At 34.8% G+C, this 14,574-nt stretch overlaps 1 protein-coding gene across 8 annotated transcripts in view; it reads right to left on the reverse strand.

The window, feature by feature from the left end:
- Positions 1-12,777, reverse strand: part of LOC106870949 (uncharacterized) — a 99,199-nt gene extending 86,422 nt beyond the window's left edge. For 3 of the 8 annotated variants that reach the window (XM_052972171.2, XM_052972175.2, XM_089361002.1), the window contains exon 1: positions 9,875-10,959. The gene's annotated coding sequence lies outside the window, so the exon portion shown is untranslated. Of the gene's footprint in view, positions 1-8,532; positions 8,629-8,658; positions 8,984-9,244; positions 9,409-9,469; positions 9,850-9,874; positions 10,960-11,714 lie in introns of those variants that run through there. The other 5 variants (XM_089361003.1, XM_014917192.3, XM_014917195.3 and 2 more) reach the window with 5 other exon arrangements.
- Positions 12,778-14,574: the final 1,797 nt, after the last annotated feature.

The following is a 14,574-nucleotide window of genomic DNA, read 5'->3' on the forward strand; positions in this document are numbered from 1 at the left end:
ACCACAAGCACATACGTGAGAGAAACACACAGACACTGAATGAGTGTTAAGCTTGCAAAAGAAAATAAATAGCCAAAAAAGAACAAAACGAAACAAACTAACAAAAATATATATAATGAAAGAAACACCTTGCTTATATTCACAGAGAAGTTGCTAAGATTTGACAGTAATGTTACATTGATTGTGGAGTTTGATTCATTGAAGAATTTCCTTTTTGGTAAATTCTTTGGCCTATTCTTTTTTTCATATAAAAATATACTTTCTACATTACACAGAATAAACAACCAAAACATACATACATATAAACATACATACATACATACATACATACATACATGCTGTTGTTGGCACTCTGTCGCTTACGACGTCAAAGGTTCCACTTGATCCAATCAACGGAACAGCCTGCTCGTGAAATTAACGTGCAAGTGGCTGAGCACTCCACAGACATGTGTACTGTTAACATAGGGGATATTCAGCGTGACACAGTGTGACAAGGCTGACCCTTTGAATTACAGGCACAACAGGAAGTAAGAGTGAGAGAAAGTTGTGGTGGAAGAGTACAGAAGGGTTCACCACCATCCCCTGTCGGAGCCTCATGGAGCTTTAGGTGTTTTCACTCAATAAACACTTACAACACCCGGTCTGGGAATCGAAACCGTGATCCTATGACCGCGAGTCCGCTGCCCTAAACACTGGGCCATTGCGCAGCGGGATCAAACCCTAGACCTGTGATTATAAACTGAAATTCTTAATTATTTGGTTACCTATGCTTCAGCTACACATACTTTAAATTCCAACTGAATTTATCCATTAAGGTTTTGTTTTGATTTCTTTACTCTTTTACTAATTTCAAATCAAGAGCTGCAGCCAGGTTGGGCTATTGCCATTAATTTTGTTACACTTTCATTACTTGAAAATCTCTTCTGACATATGACATTTGGAGAATGAGGATGTTTCATGTTGCAGTTTCCTGTCTGCATTTCCTGCTGCAAGGTAGGTTCATCCAGAATTCTTATCAGGAGGAGATCCAGTTTTATTTTGAAAACATTTATATCCATCCTATGAAGGTTGTTCAGGATTTTTCTTTGAGATCAGTGGGGGCATGTGGGGATGAGCCAAAAGAAGAGGGCCAAGGGATTGACTGGAAGAGGAAGCGTGAGAATGAATGTGTAGGGGAGACAGAACAAGGTCAGCCTCTTCTTGCCCAGAATTCACTCCCAGGTTGGTCAGATAGCAGCTGCTTATACTGGGTGACAGGGTAAGGCAGGATCGTCGAAGTGACTACTACTAGACAGGCACAGACAAGACAGGAAGGTAGGTGAACCGCTTTTCATTTCCCACGCATGACAGTTAATTTATGCCATCATCATCATCATGAAGCAGTATAAAGATCTATTGAAAAAAATAATTATGAGGTGAGTAAGTGACTGAACTGACTCCAAAATACTATGGCTACTTATTTTAACAAACCTAGAAATATGCAAATTCAAAGTTCACCACAGCAAGATTTGATCCCGAAGAAAGGCACAAAGAATACATTGGGTAATGTTGTTCAAAATCTCCATGAAGACTAAATAGATGATCCTGGCTATAATGTCTTTCAACATTGGTCTGTTGAATCAGATGTGATATCAAGCTAAACAAGTTTGCAGTTTTTTAATCTTCATTTAGTAGACCTTGAGGAAATAAATATTTATCAAAAGACTTTTAGAAATCCTTCTGTAAACACTTGACAACTGTTTGCAAGTCATTACCTATCTGCAGGTCAGGTTATGTAACCCATTGATATTTTAGATTATTTACTGATTTATTTCAAACTTGTTCTTCCATTGCTTTCAAATTTCCAATTAATTTTCTGCTGTAAATTCAAAAGATTAATATTTGGTTCCTTCTTATTTGATTGCTTCATTTTATCCCAAACATTTCCAAGAAACTATTCCCCAAAATTTAACCAATACTTGTTATGATTATAGAGGCTGACAAGAACATTATAGTATCAAAACATGGAATACTGGATCACTATAAGACATCAGGAAATCTCAAATAATCTCACAAAACAAATATTAAAGTTTTAATTAGCATATTGTTTCCTACACCAAACTAGTATACATCCAGTACTTCTTAATATGTTGTGTAGCATCTTCAAATTCCATTGAGGTTGACTTCGCCTTTCATCCCTTTTTGGGGCCAATAAAATGAGTACAAGTTAAACACTAGGGTCAATGTAATTGACTTACACCATCCTCCAAAAAAGGGATTTTACTTACTAGATTTTATCACATTGCAAACTACCAGTCAAGATAACTTAATAACATTCATATTACCATGTCAATATCTTTACCCTCTATAAGCCCTACTCACCACATCACATACCTTTCCACACAACATTTCTAACCCATGATAGTTGTCGTCCACATCATCAAAGTCATTACACATGACAACCTTTACACCCTACAGGCGTTACCCACCCACACCAAAACCCAGCAGTCTTAATCTTAGTCTTTCACCTACCCAACAGTCCTTAACCAACATCCCACAGTGTTGACCCAAGAACTCACAGTCCTCACCCAGTCCCACCACACAAAATCCAACAGTGACAGAATCCTTCAAGAACTTATTAATGTCGACACACTGTGTTATTGATATGAAACATAGTTGAATAGAGAAGATTAGTATTGATCATTTTAGAATCAGAAGACATATTGGATTACAGGAATCACACACACACACACACACACACACACACACACTCACATGCACAAACACAATATTTCTTTAGGCACACATACACAATATACATCATTACTACTACCACTACACACACACACACACACACACACACACACATACACACAAAGTTTCTAAAAATATCATGAAAACATACTCAATACCATAAAACTGTTATCTAAAGAATGCTAGAACTCATCTAGACAAATGATGCCAACACTGCAACATACCATGTTCTGATAAGTATTTGTACTCTATTGATTACTGTGGAGAATGCAAGAAAGAAGGAGAGGTAGGAGAGAAAAGTGGAAGAAAGGCAGGAAGAACAGACAGAGAGAAGGATAGAGAGAGAGAGAGGGACAGAGTGAGAGTTGAGTAAGATAGCTATATCCAGTTTGGTTTCCAAATTTTCACTTGTTCTTCACATGTGTGTGAATTTATATTTAGACACACACACACACACACATTCATACCCTCACACACATTCATACCCTCACACACATTCATACCCTCACACAAATATACAGACATGCTCATCTCCATGTCTGAACATGTGTGTCTGTATGTGTATATAGTCTCTCTTTGAATTATTCATGTCCATATCAAAATAAACATGCATGCACCAGTGATTTGAAGCTGTTTACTTCTTTTCAGTGTGAAAAACGTATCATGTTGTTGTGTAAAATGCTCCCCTCCCTGGGGCCTTCATCTGAAGTCACTAGCAACTTTGTAAAGCAATAAATACAAGCTATCTCCTCTGAAGAAATCATACAACAAAACATTGATATTCATGAAGACTACTTTCACAGAAATATGCTAATAGCACAAGTGTAGCAAGAGAATGGCTTTTAAACAATGTGCATGGAGCAGCTTCAATAAATATAGTACAGTAGGTCACACAGACAACACAAGTTCAATTCTAGTCTAGGGAACAAAAATAAAATTTCATCTCATTAATTGTATTAATTATTCTGAAATGATATTATTCTACATTCTTAAATCCACACTGGCCTTTCCCACCACCACAGTGTAATGATAACAGTCAGACTGTTTCTTCCAGGATGGCATTTCATCTGCTCATCCTTCATTACTTGTTATCATTATCAGACTGCCTCTCTCTCACCTACACCTCTCTAATATTATCTCTCTTCCATCACAATACAGGTGTAATGAACTGTGATATCAAATCTATCCATATTCAGTTGTGTCACCCTTCTTTACCACTAACCATTGTTCTTCCCCCACATCACCCCACCACACCCACCCCAAGGAACTCTTAATTCACAGCTATCACTCTCACCATTACCAATTTCTGTTGCTACCCATATCTTTCACTCTCTCCTACCATGATGTATCTTTATTTCTATCCATCTTCCTAATCATGTTTTTCTCTTCAGCCTCATTACCAATATACAGCTCTCACTGTCCCTCATTCTCTAGACCCTTCCCCATCCTCTTGCTTTCCCCCACCCCTCACTCACACACATAATGTCTATAATGTTTGCCTTAAATAAACAGCAATTATGTAGATGAGAGATGACAATTATGTCAAGCAGAGGACAAGGCAACCTCTCTGATGTTGGTTCCACAATACACTCTGTAAATTAATTGCAGATTGAGAGAGACAGAGGAAGGTAGACAGAGGAGCATATGGTGACCTCTCTAGCGTTGGTTCCATGTAAAATTACATCCATTTGACTCTGTAAAGTGGTCAATGATAGGAAGGGCATCCAGCTATAGAAACTAAGCCAAAAGTGGAATGTACAAATGAAATGTGGTCTTCCAACTCATGTAAGACTGCAATAACTACTTAATATGACAAAGGTGATGAAAAGGGTCAGATCAACAACAAAGACAATAAAGACACATTAATAAATAGAAAACAATAAATAGTAATAACAATACAGGATTCCTAACATATGGAGTAGTCAGAGTATCTCACACACAACCCTGGATTACTATAACACACTGAAAGCTTTCAGCTAAGCCCATTTCATCACCCTCACATACTTCACATAAAATTTACCTTCCTCCTCAAGTGGTACTTAATAAAGTTAATGAGAGCTTATATTGAGAAGAGCTATGTCCTCAAACCTTTCTACAATATCTATCAGATGAAATCTTTTACTGTTGCATCAGGCAGAAGATTACTCTTCCTTTCTTGCCAAATGAAGATGATGAGTGGCTCATTATAATAAACTTGGTTGGCAGTTGGATTTGTTCCAAATATGATAACAGCAGTTTGATATAAACCCACAGATCAGCAACACAAGGACAGTAAAAGAGCGTGTGCCAGACTGTTTTGTTAACCTGTGTGGACAGGTGGTTGCTTGTGGTCCCAACATGACCATGTTATTAGATGTTATCTCATATAAGCAAAGCCCTGTTGAATGCCAGGTTAAGGGATCTTAGAAATTGTCCATGCTACCTGGCATAGAGTATTTCAGAAGAGATTACTTAGATTATCCTCATCAACACCCAAACTCACTCCGCTGCTATCATCAGTGATACTCCCCACTAACCTTGTACATAATGTGTGGGTTGAGTTCCCATTGACCACAGCCCAGCTGGTAGAGAGCAATGAACACCTGGCAATATTTTAGATGTTGACCACCCCAAAAGATTGGCTGTGAAAGACGTGTTGTACATACAGCTACCACACCTATACATTATCATCAACATCATCCACAGTGTAATGATAAAAGACAGGTCGCAAATAGCAACCAAGGCTATCCACCATTGTTGTCCTTACCATAAAATAACTTAACAGTGAAAGTGAAAACTTAGGCCAAATTAATTGATGTTTCCATATTTAAATGTTACAAGAAATAGTATGAGAAACTGGACAAATATTCTTAACAGCTTATTAATATAACTATTTAGTTAATTATTTTTAATGGATCCTGCATCTCGCAAGAACAAAGTGTAAAAACCACTTCAAGATAATTCAATGACTCATCTGTTGAAATATAATTCTATTAAAGTTTAAAACTGTAACTTAAGTCACTGAAGTATTGCTTGAAGAAGTGAGAAGGAAAAACGACTTAATGAATGAAATTTCTGAAGACACTAGAGAATAAAGATAACAGTTCCTCAGAGAAATGAAAGAATATATTAGCTAAGGAATTAGGAAAATAAGGAAGAATATGCTGGCCAAAGAATTGAAGGAATCAGCCATTTGCTTGTTTCTTAATTACTAAATCTGATTAGCAGACATAAATAAATACAAATTTTGTTATTTTTATGAAATTTTTATTTTCTAAGTTTTGTTTTTCCTTTTTGTTTTTTTAATTTCTAATTCCTCAACTCTGTTCAATGTTCACATTGAATTTTTTTCCAAACAATGACAGATGTGAAAATGTTTTATTAATAATTAGTGCAGCTCCTAAGGAAAGACATTGAACTCAAATGACTTGCTTGCTAAAAGGTATTTTGGTACAGTGAACCAATGATTGCACTGGAAATGTATTTGATACTCACTTGTGTCAGAGAGATATTAATAGTAATTTAGTGATAACAGGTGATAACCACACACACAGAGACAAGTAGTTATTCATAGTAAATTAGTTGAATACAGTTGAACACTATAGAAAAATAAGTTGTTCGTAGCAAATTAGTTAATTATAGGCAAGAAGTATATAGAAACAAGGAGTAAGAGTAAATTAGTCATTATAGGTGAGGACTACTACATGGAAATGAAGAGTTAGAGTAAAATTACTTGATTTACAGGTGCAGAGTATATAGGAACAAGTTGATTACAGGTGATGAGCAATACAATACAAGTTGGAAAACAGATTTTTATCTCTCTTAGGAATGTGTAAAATTCCTAATTTTAAAATTCCAAATTCTGTCACTACTGATTAGAAATTGGTTTAAAAATGCACATTTTTAATGAAATGAATGGGAGATGTATATGTATATATATAGGAAAATGAAGAATAAGGCAGAATGCTAAACTGGAAGCATATTTTAATAAAGATTTCTAACCGGCTTTCATTGCGAAGCAAATTTTCAAGAAGGAGAATGAAAATGTTTTTTACAAAGAAGTACAAAATGAAGAAAATAATATATAAAAAAATAATATATAAAAAAATAAATATACCAATACATTATATTGTCTTTGAGCTTTTGAAGCTCAATGGTAGTTCATGTATATAATGGTTGGAAAAATAAGGATGCATGAGAATTGAGAGTTGTGTTAGGTTTTAAAAAGAGTTAAAAGTTTGTGTTAAGCAGGAAGTGTGGTGTCAAAACAGGAAGTGTGTGTAAGGGGAGACAAATGTTTTTAGTTGGAGTTATGAACTCTTTTTCAACAGGAAGTTTATGTCTGTTCCTAGAGAAATAAGATCACTGAGGGGTGTGTGTGTTAAGAAATGGTTGGAATTTCTCTATGAAAAGATTCTCCTTGTTGATTCTTTCTTGTGTGGTGATTCTGCCTTTACATTGATAGAAAGGGAATATAAGGAATTTAGTTTTTGTTTCTGGCGCAAGAGTCTATATGGCCACTGAATGGAATTTGGCGGTATTGAGGGAGAATTATTTGTTCTTTATGGACTGCTACTCTTCTACGCAACGGGAGGCTTGTCTGTCCGATATAGAAATTTTGGCAACCTGCGCATATGAGGACAAAAATGAGGTTACCAGAAGAACAAGTTAAATTGGTTTTGATTTTAAACTTTGTTCCTCATTTGAACATAAATTCAGAGCCTTCAAGTAGGTAGGGGCAGGTACCACAATTAGGGCGTGCACATTTTTTAACTGATGGGGGTGGAAGTGTTGCCTTTTGCATTTAAGGACTTCGTGTGTATTGATGATATTGTTCATTTTCGGGTCTGTGGTGAGTAAGGGGAGGTTTTGTTTGATTGTGGTGTATGCTTCGATGTTTTTGGGGTTGTGGGTGGAGATGTATGGAAGTATTTTGGGGTTGGGTGTTGAAAAAGAGTTCACAACTCCAACTAAAAACATTTGTCTCCCCTTACACACACTTCCTGTGTTGACACCATACTTCCTGCTTAACACAAACTCTTGTGTAGTTTGTAACATATCATCCTATGGTAAACTTTGTCAAAGGCCTTGGTAAAGTTGAGATACATCACATCCACATTTAAACGGTTGAACTGCTGACAGCATGCCCATTGCTAAGGGGGTGCACTAGGCGGCACTGTCCCCTCACTATTCAATGGTACACCCTCAGATTTACTGTAATACACTTATTTCAAAACTCCACTTCAGCATTATTACAAATTAGTGCCCACCCAGAATATTCTGAAGAATTTCCAAGCACCAAAGTCTGGCAATAGCCTCGCTGACTGACTGAGAAAGACCCAGTTGGCGAGAATTTTTTGAAGGGTTGGAGTGGACAACTTATCAGTCATAGAACAAACGAGATTATGGAATGTGCACACCTTATACAAAAGTGTTAATTTGCAGTAAAAACAGCTGATAGCGTAGAATAAATAGATGAAAAAAAAAAAGATAGACGTAGTTTAGGCAACCAATGAAATTATGCATGTATATAAAATATATAAAACGATTAACACAACAATAGCAGCAAAACAGATTAATTAAACAGGTGGGGAGTGGATTAAACACATCTCAACCCTGTGGGATTAGAAATAATATTTTACATACAAAATCTAACGATATTATCACGTTTGCTTACATGTGATGAGTAAGCTTTCTTATTAAACGTTAATTATGTAGTTGGTAGGTAATAAGTTCAAGTTAATTACTTAGTTTAATTAGAGTTTACCAGTGCTCTAACTGATGTGAATTATTAATAATAAACAAACCTTTGAAATTCACCTTAACACGTAAAATTAATATGACTTTCGCCAGTGTGTGTGTGTGTATGTATATAGGTAATCTTCCAGTTTCGAGAAGTAAAACAAATAAATAAAAATATTCAAGGGAAATGACTGAACGACTTACCAGTATTATCCGTACTACTTTTTCTCTAAAACAGCATGCGACGGAATTTTTTTTTTTTTTGATAAAAGTTTAAAATGTTTTTTTTCTTTTTACAAACAGCATGCGACGGAATTTTTTTTTTTTTAAGGTTAGGGTTAGATGTTGTGCAGCCGGTCTTCCACAAGGCATTTTCGATTTCTCATAAGAAACAATGATATTCAATCACGTGTGTGATTTATATATAAACAGTTGACGTCAATCAAATCACGTGACTTATTTATAAACAAAGTAGTACGGATAAAACTGGTAAGACGTTCAGTTATTTCCCTTGTATTTTATTTACTTTTTAACCGCTCGAAACTGGAAGATTACCCATACATATATATATATATATACACACACATATTACATATACAATACACACACACACACACACACATATTACATATACAATACACACACACACACATATATATATATATATATATATATATATATATATATATATATATACAGTGAATTAATCTTGTTTGTGTGGGGTGGGGATATCCGTAGTAGGTTGTTTAAAGTTGGTCTCCAAAAGGACAGATGTTTTGACAATAATCACCTCTTAACATTCCGTGAATTTTTTCTATGAACAAGTTGATGCTTCCGCACACCACAAGTAGATCCAAAGAACGTAGTAAAGTTGTCCAGATAGGAACCACATACAAACAACATACTGGAATCGCTAGAATGTCAACAAAAATTCTAAGGTGTGATGTTTAATGTCTATAAAATAAAGTATAAAATGGTAATTAACTCGGTTTCATTAATATTAGTAGTCACTTACGTCAAATGATATATTTGTAAATCGTGTGAAAAATGTAGCATATTGTTTCAATGTGTTGGTGCCTTCTGTTTTGTACTGGAAGATATACTTTATGTATATACGTATACATTCGACAAGAGGGAGAGAGAAAGTGGGGAGAGACAGACCGGTAGATAGATAAATAGGTAGATAGAAAGATAGATAAACGACTGCATGAGTACATCAACCCAGCTGATGCCAAGTGCACTGCAGAAAGTATGACATGGCAATAAAAACAAACGTGGCCTTATCGCTGATACCAAGCCACCTCATTCATTTCCCATGGACACTTTTAGATAGCAATTTAAATATATCATATGTGTGTGTGTGTTTGCGAATGTGTAACGAAAAGGGAAAACCTTGATCAACATAATTTAACATACTTACAAGTCAGTTTTGTTGCTGTTGTATTTACTATATATACGTCAGTGGGTGCTGGTAGTGAAAAAAAAAATACAACTGTTTGTCCAGCCATCACCAGCGCAACTGTCAACCACTTGACACAGACACAAAGCGATGTTGACAGTCCACCTGCCTCAACCAATTAAATTTCCTTAATCACACACACACACACACCGAAAGGCCTTCAGCAAATTTCCTGACTTCTTTTCATTTTCCTAACCATGTAGAAAGTTTAGGGAAATAAAATGTACAGATTCCTGCACAAAACACCTGCGTAATATCAGAGGCATGGTAACGACACAGGTAAGTGCTGACAATGGTGTATGGTTATAATAAGACTGGGCACTAACAGTTTTGGAGTATGTTGACAAGGATGCTAACATCAGTACAACAGTGGTGAATGGTATTAATAATAAATGTTGGGTTCTGACAGTAATAAGGGTGGTGTTGGCAGTAGTACTGTATGGTGATAAGGGTAGGTGCCTGGACCGAAGCATTTAAAAGATTGTGGTGCCCTCATATCTATGTAATTCAAAATATAAACGACTTATTTTTTTAAATCGCAAAGTCATTAATCAGACCCTTAAAATTAATCTTACGTAACACATCAGCTTCTAATTTAGTAAAGATAAGGCAACCCGAATATCATTTTAGCAAACTTAAAGTGATTTCTGTTGTACTGTAAACCATTTATCATTTCTGTTCCCCACACCCTTGATGTCCTAAGCACCTGCTTATTTTGCTTAATGGTTAATCTAGCGTTGGTAGGTGCTGACAGTTGTGGTGAATGTAATAAGAGTGGACACTGATTGAAGTGTATGATATTAAGGTTGGATGCCCACGAATGTGGAGTATGATAATAATAAGGGTGGCAAGAGAGGAGAATAGTGTACCAGTGAAACAAGTAATCTATTATACAATAGGCATAAGGCCAATAAAAACAGTTTTTGAGAAAGATAATAGACATAGTTTATGGAATCAACGCACAGTATATTACTGGTACAGTCTTGAAAGTCAACGGTGACTTGAGTATCATTTGAACCCATATTGGAAAGTATGATTTCCTGTCACCAACAATTGATCTTTAATAATAATAATAATAATAATAATAAAAATAATAATAATAATAAAAATAATAATAATAATAATAATAATAATAATAATAATAATAATAATAATAATAATAATAATAATAATCCTTTCTACTATAGGCACAAGGCCTGAAATTTTGGGTATGGGGACTAGTCGATTATATCGACCCTAGTGTTTCACTGATACTTAATTTATCGACCCTGAAAATATGAAAGGCAAAATCAACCTCGGCGGAATTTGAACTCAGAACAAGAAGATAGATGAAACGCTGCCAAGCATTTGGACCGGCGTGCAAACGATTTTGTCTGATCGGGGGAATAGGTGACAGCAGGACTTACTTTCAGACTCATGAAACGATCTATGACAAAGTTCACGTCAACAGGATTTGAACGCAGAACGTAAGGTAAAAGAACTAAAAGGAACAAAATATTTGCCTGGCGCTTCATCGAGTCACCTATCCAGTTGTATTATCTTTATAATGAATATTGATTTCATTATTTTGTCACAAGAGTGACATGAACATACAACATTACAACACAATCGATAAACAATAATATTCTGATGTAACATGAAACAGCAACAAATTCGAAAATAGCCTGGGAGCAGGTGTACACACACACTATAAACAATACACACATACTTACCTGGACTATCACGGTGAAATGACTATTAACAGGTGTGTATATGTGTATACGCATATTATATATATAATACGTATATTTTATATACTTACCTAGAATATCACGGTAAAAGTATTCCAAGTCAGTTAAAAACGGATTATTTATTATAACAATAATTAGTCTGTTGTGGCTGGAAGAAATTTAACAAGATTCATAATCTTCATTTGTAACAGGAAGTAATCTGAAATTGACGGTATAGTTTTGAAACTGGAAACTAATTATGTGTCGCCTAAGCTCTATATACCAGGTGTATTGGTGTAATTTAAAGTAACATCATCAACAAACACTGATCGTATTTACGTCCTGTCTCTACTTAGAACAAGTTCAGTCAAGTAAGGTATTTCAAATATGTTGTCAAAGAGACAACAGTGAACAAGTAGAGTTATGGTTCTTGTTGCACTCAATTGCTGGCTTAAAGTCGTTTTCCAACCACCTGTTTTACTTTACACACACCTACGTGTGTAAGTACATTTATGTTTATATTTATATGTATGTGAATAGATAGATAAATGTTAGTCATCAACACTGAACGTTTTTAAAACGGATGATATATAAACTTGTGACAATACTAATATGAAGCAGATTATACGAGGTCCGTACCCAAAGTGATACAAAAGTTGTCATTACATATTTATCTACGGATATAGGTCGTTCAAATTTCCAATGTCAGTAGAATAACTCTGCCTCTATACAGGTATTGCTCAACATAGTCTCCAGCTTAAGTAATAGATTTGCATAAACGTTGAATATTAACTTTCGAATCCTCTTTGAAAAAATTCAGGTGTGCTCTTTTGTACTCACTTCTTCATCACTTTCACCTTGTCTGCGGGATCAAATCTTTGTCCCCGAACAATGTCCTTTATTGGACTGAGCAGAGGAAAACCGGAGAGTACCAGGTCTTGACTGCACAGTGGATTGGCGTACCACTGGTCAGCCCTATTTGCAGAGTGATTTATTGCCAAAACCGTATGGTCTGGCATTTTTATGATGAATGTCGGTTGTTTTCAGAGTCTTATTAATTCTCTTACTTTCAGTATCTTCTCTAAGCTATCTGAGTGTCTCAATATACTACTTGCAGTTCACAGTGCCGCCACATTCCAGAAAATCATAGAGAATGACACATGTCATCCCAAGAAACAGTCACATGACTTTCTGTACTGATTAATGCTAGCTGATTAATGATTAATGCTTCTTAGGCCTTGGAGAAGAGATGACATGTGTCATTCTCTATGATTTTCTGGAATGTGGCGGCACTGTTAACTGCAAGTAGTATATTGAGACACTCCCATAGATTGAACCTTCGATTCCAGATCCAAATAGTATTTCCTGTCACCAGATCAAAAGAAAACTCGTCTTGAGACTCGTGTAAGGCATAGTCAATAAACCTTGTGGTAATGACTGAGGTTAGGGTTTATTATTTTAATATATTATACATATTTGAATGTTTACATTTGGATAATGCATGTAGTAAATGTTGATAACAAAGGAATAATTATTATCGTAGAGTGAAACGTGTACAAAATAAATGTCTATCAATAATGAGGAAAATTAGACAAACTTACATGTATCTAAATTGGGGGAAATTATTCTATATATGCTACATCAAAATTAACATCTACCCAAGAAAGGAAGGATGCCAAATAAGAAGCTTTCTGTAACTGCCAGTGACTACTCAGACAGTCAGCCCAAGTAGTAGCTTATTTCTGCTTACAGAAGGTGGTTCTATAGGCAATTTGTCACTAATTAGCTAAAATAACATGTGACAGTAGTGAGTCTACCTTTTTGTATGCATGAGGTCACTGCATATGCAATAATGAAGCCAGTAACTTCAAGGAAGCGGATAAGTCAATTACATGAACTCCACTACTCAACTGGTCCTTATTTTATTGACCCCAAAAGGATGAAAGGTAAAGTCAGCTTGAGTAGAATTTGACCTCAGAACATAGGAACGGACAAAATGCCACAAGTGTGTTTACAATTCTACCAGCTCACCACTTTAAATAATCGTGCTATTAAGGAACAGAAGTATTCAATAATGAAAATTTATTACACATTTAATGTATTGGTTCTGATGGTCTGCAAGTTTTTCTCCTAATGCTAAGGAAATGCATCAACATTATGACATACTACCATATCCCTCTGGAAATTGGAAATAATCATATATGTATGTGTGCATATATATATATATATATATATATATATATTTATATGTATATATATATGTGTGTGTGTGTATGTATGTATATATATATATATATATATATATATATATATATATATGTGTGTGTGTGTGTATGTATGTATGATTATTTAAGGTGGTGAGCTGGTAGAATTGTAAACACACTAGGCAAAATACTTAGTGGCATTTTGTCAGTTTCTATGTATATATATATATATATATATATATATATATATATATATATATATATATATATATATATATATATATATACATACATATGTATATATATATGTACATATATACACACATATTATTTTTAAGAATGTATCTGAAGCAGGTGTTTGTATTGATAATAAAATACAAGACCATAATTCAGGATTCGTTATGATATTAACGAGTATTGACAAGGAATTGTATAAAAATAATTTTCATCTAATTTACAAACTAATTTATGTTAAAGTGTTGATAACTTCTCCTAAACCAAGACTAGCAAGTTAATAAAAGAATGACAATTTAATATTGTATCTTATTTCAGTTAAAAACCTGTAAGCAAAATTTCTTCATATTTTAACATTTTTTCAATGTTTTACATTTTTTTGTTATCTTCATCCCCCACCTTAGACAATAGAAATATAAAGTGTGTGTATATGTGTCTATGCATATGTATATGTACATGTGTGTGTCACCTCTACTTGTGACAAGGAAATAATATATGAAACATTAATTGTTAA

Source organism: Octopus bimaculoides, chromosome 12, assembly GCF_046866305.1.
Source record: "Octopus bimaculoides isolate indiv1 chromosome 12, ASM4686630v1, whole genome shotgun sequence".
Classification (NCBI taxonomy): domain Eukaryota; kingdom Metazoa; phylum Mollusca; class Cephalopoda; order Octopoda; family Octopodidae; genus Octopus; species Octopus bimaculoides.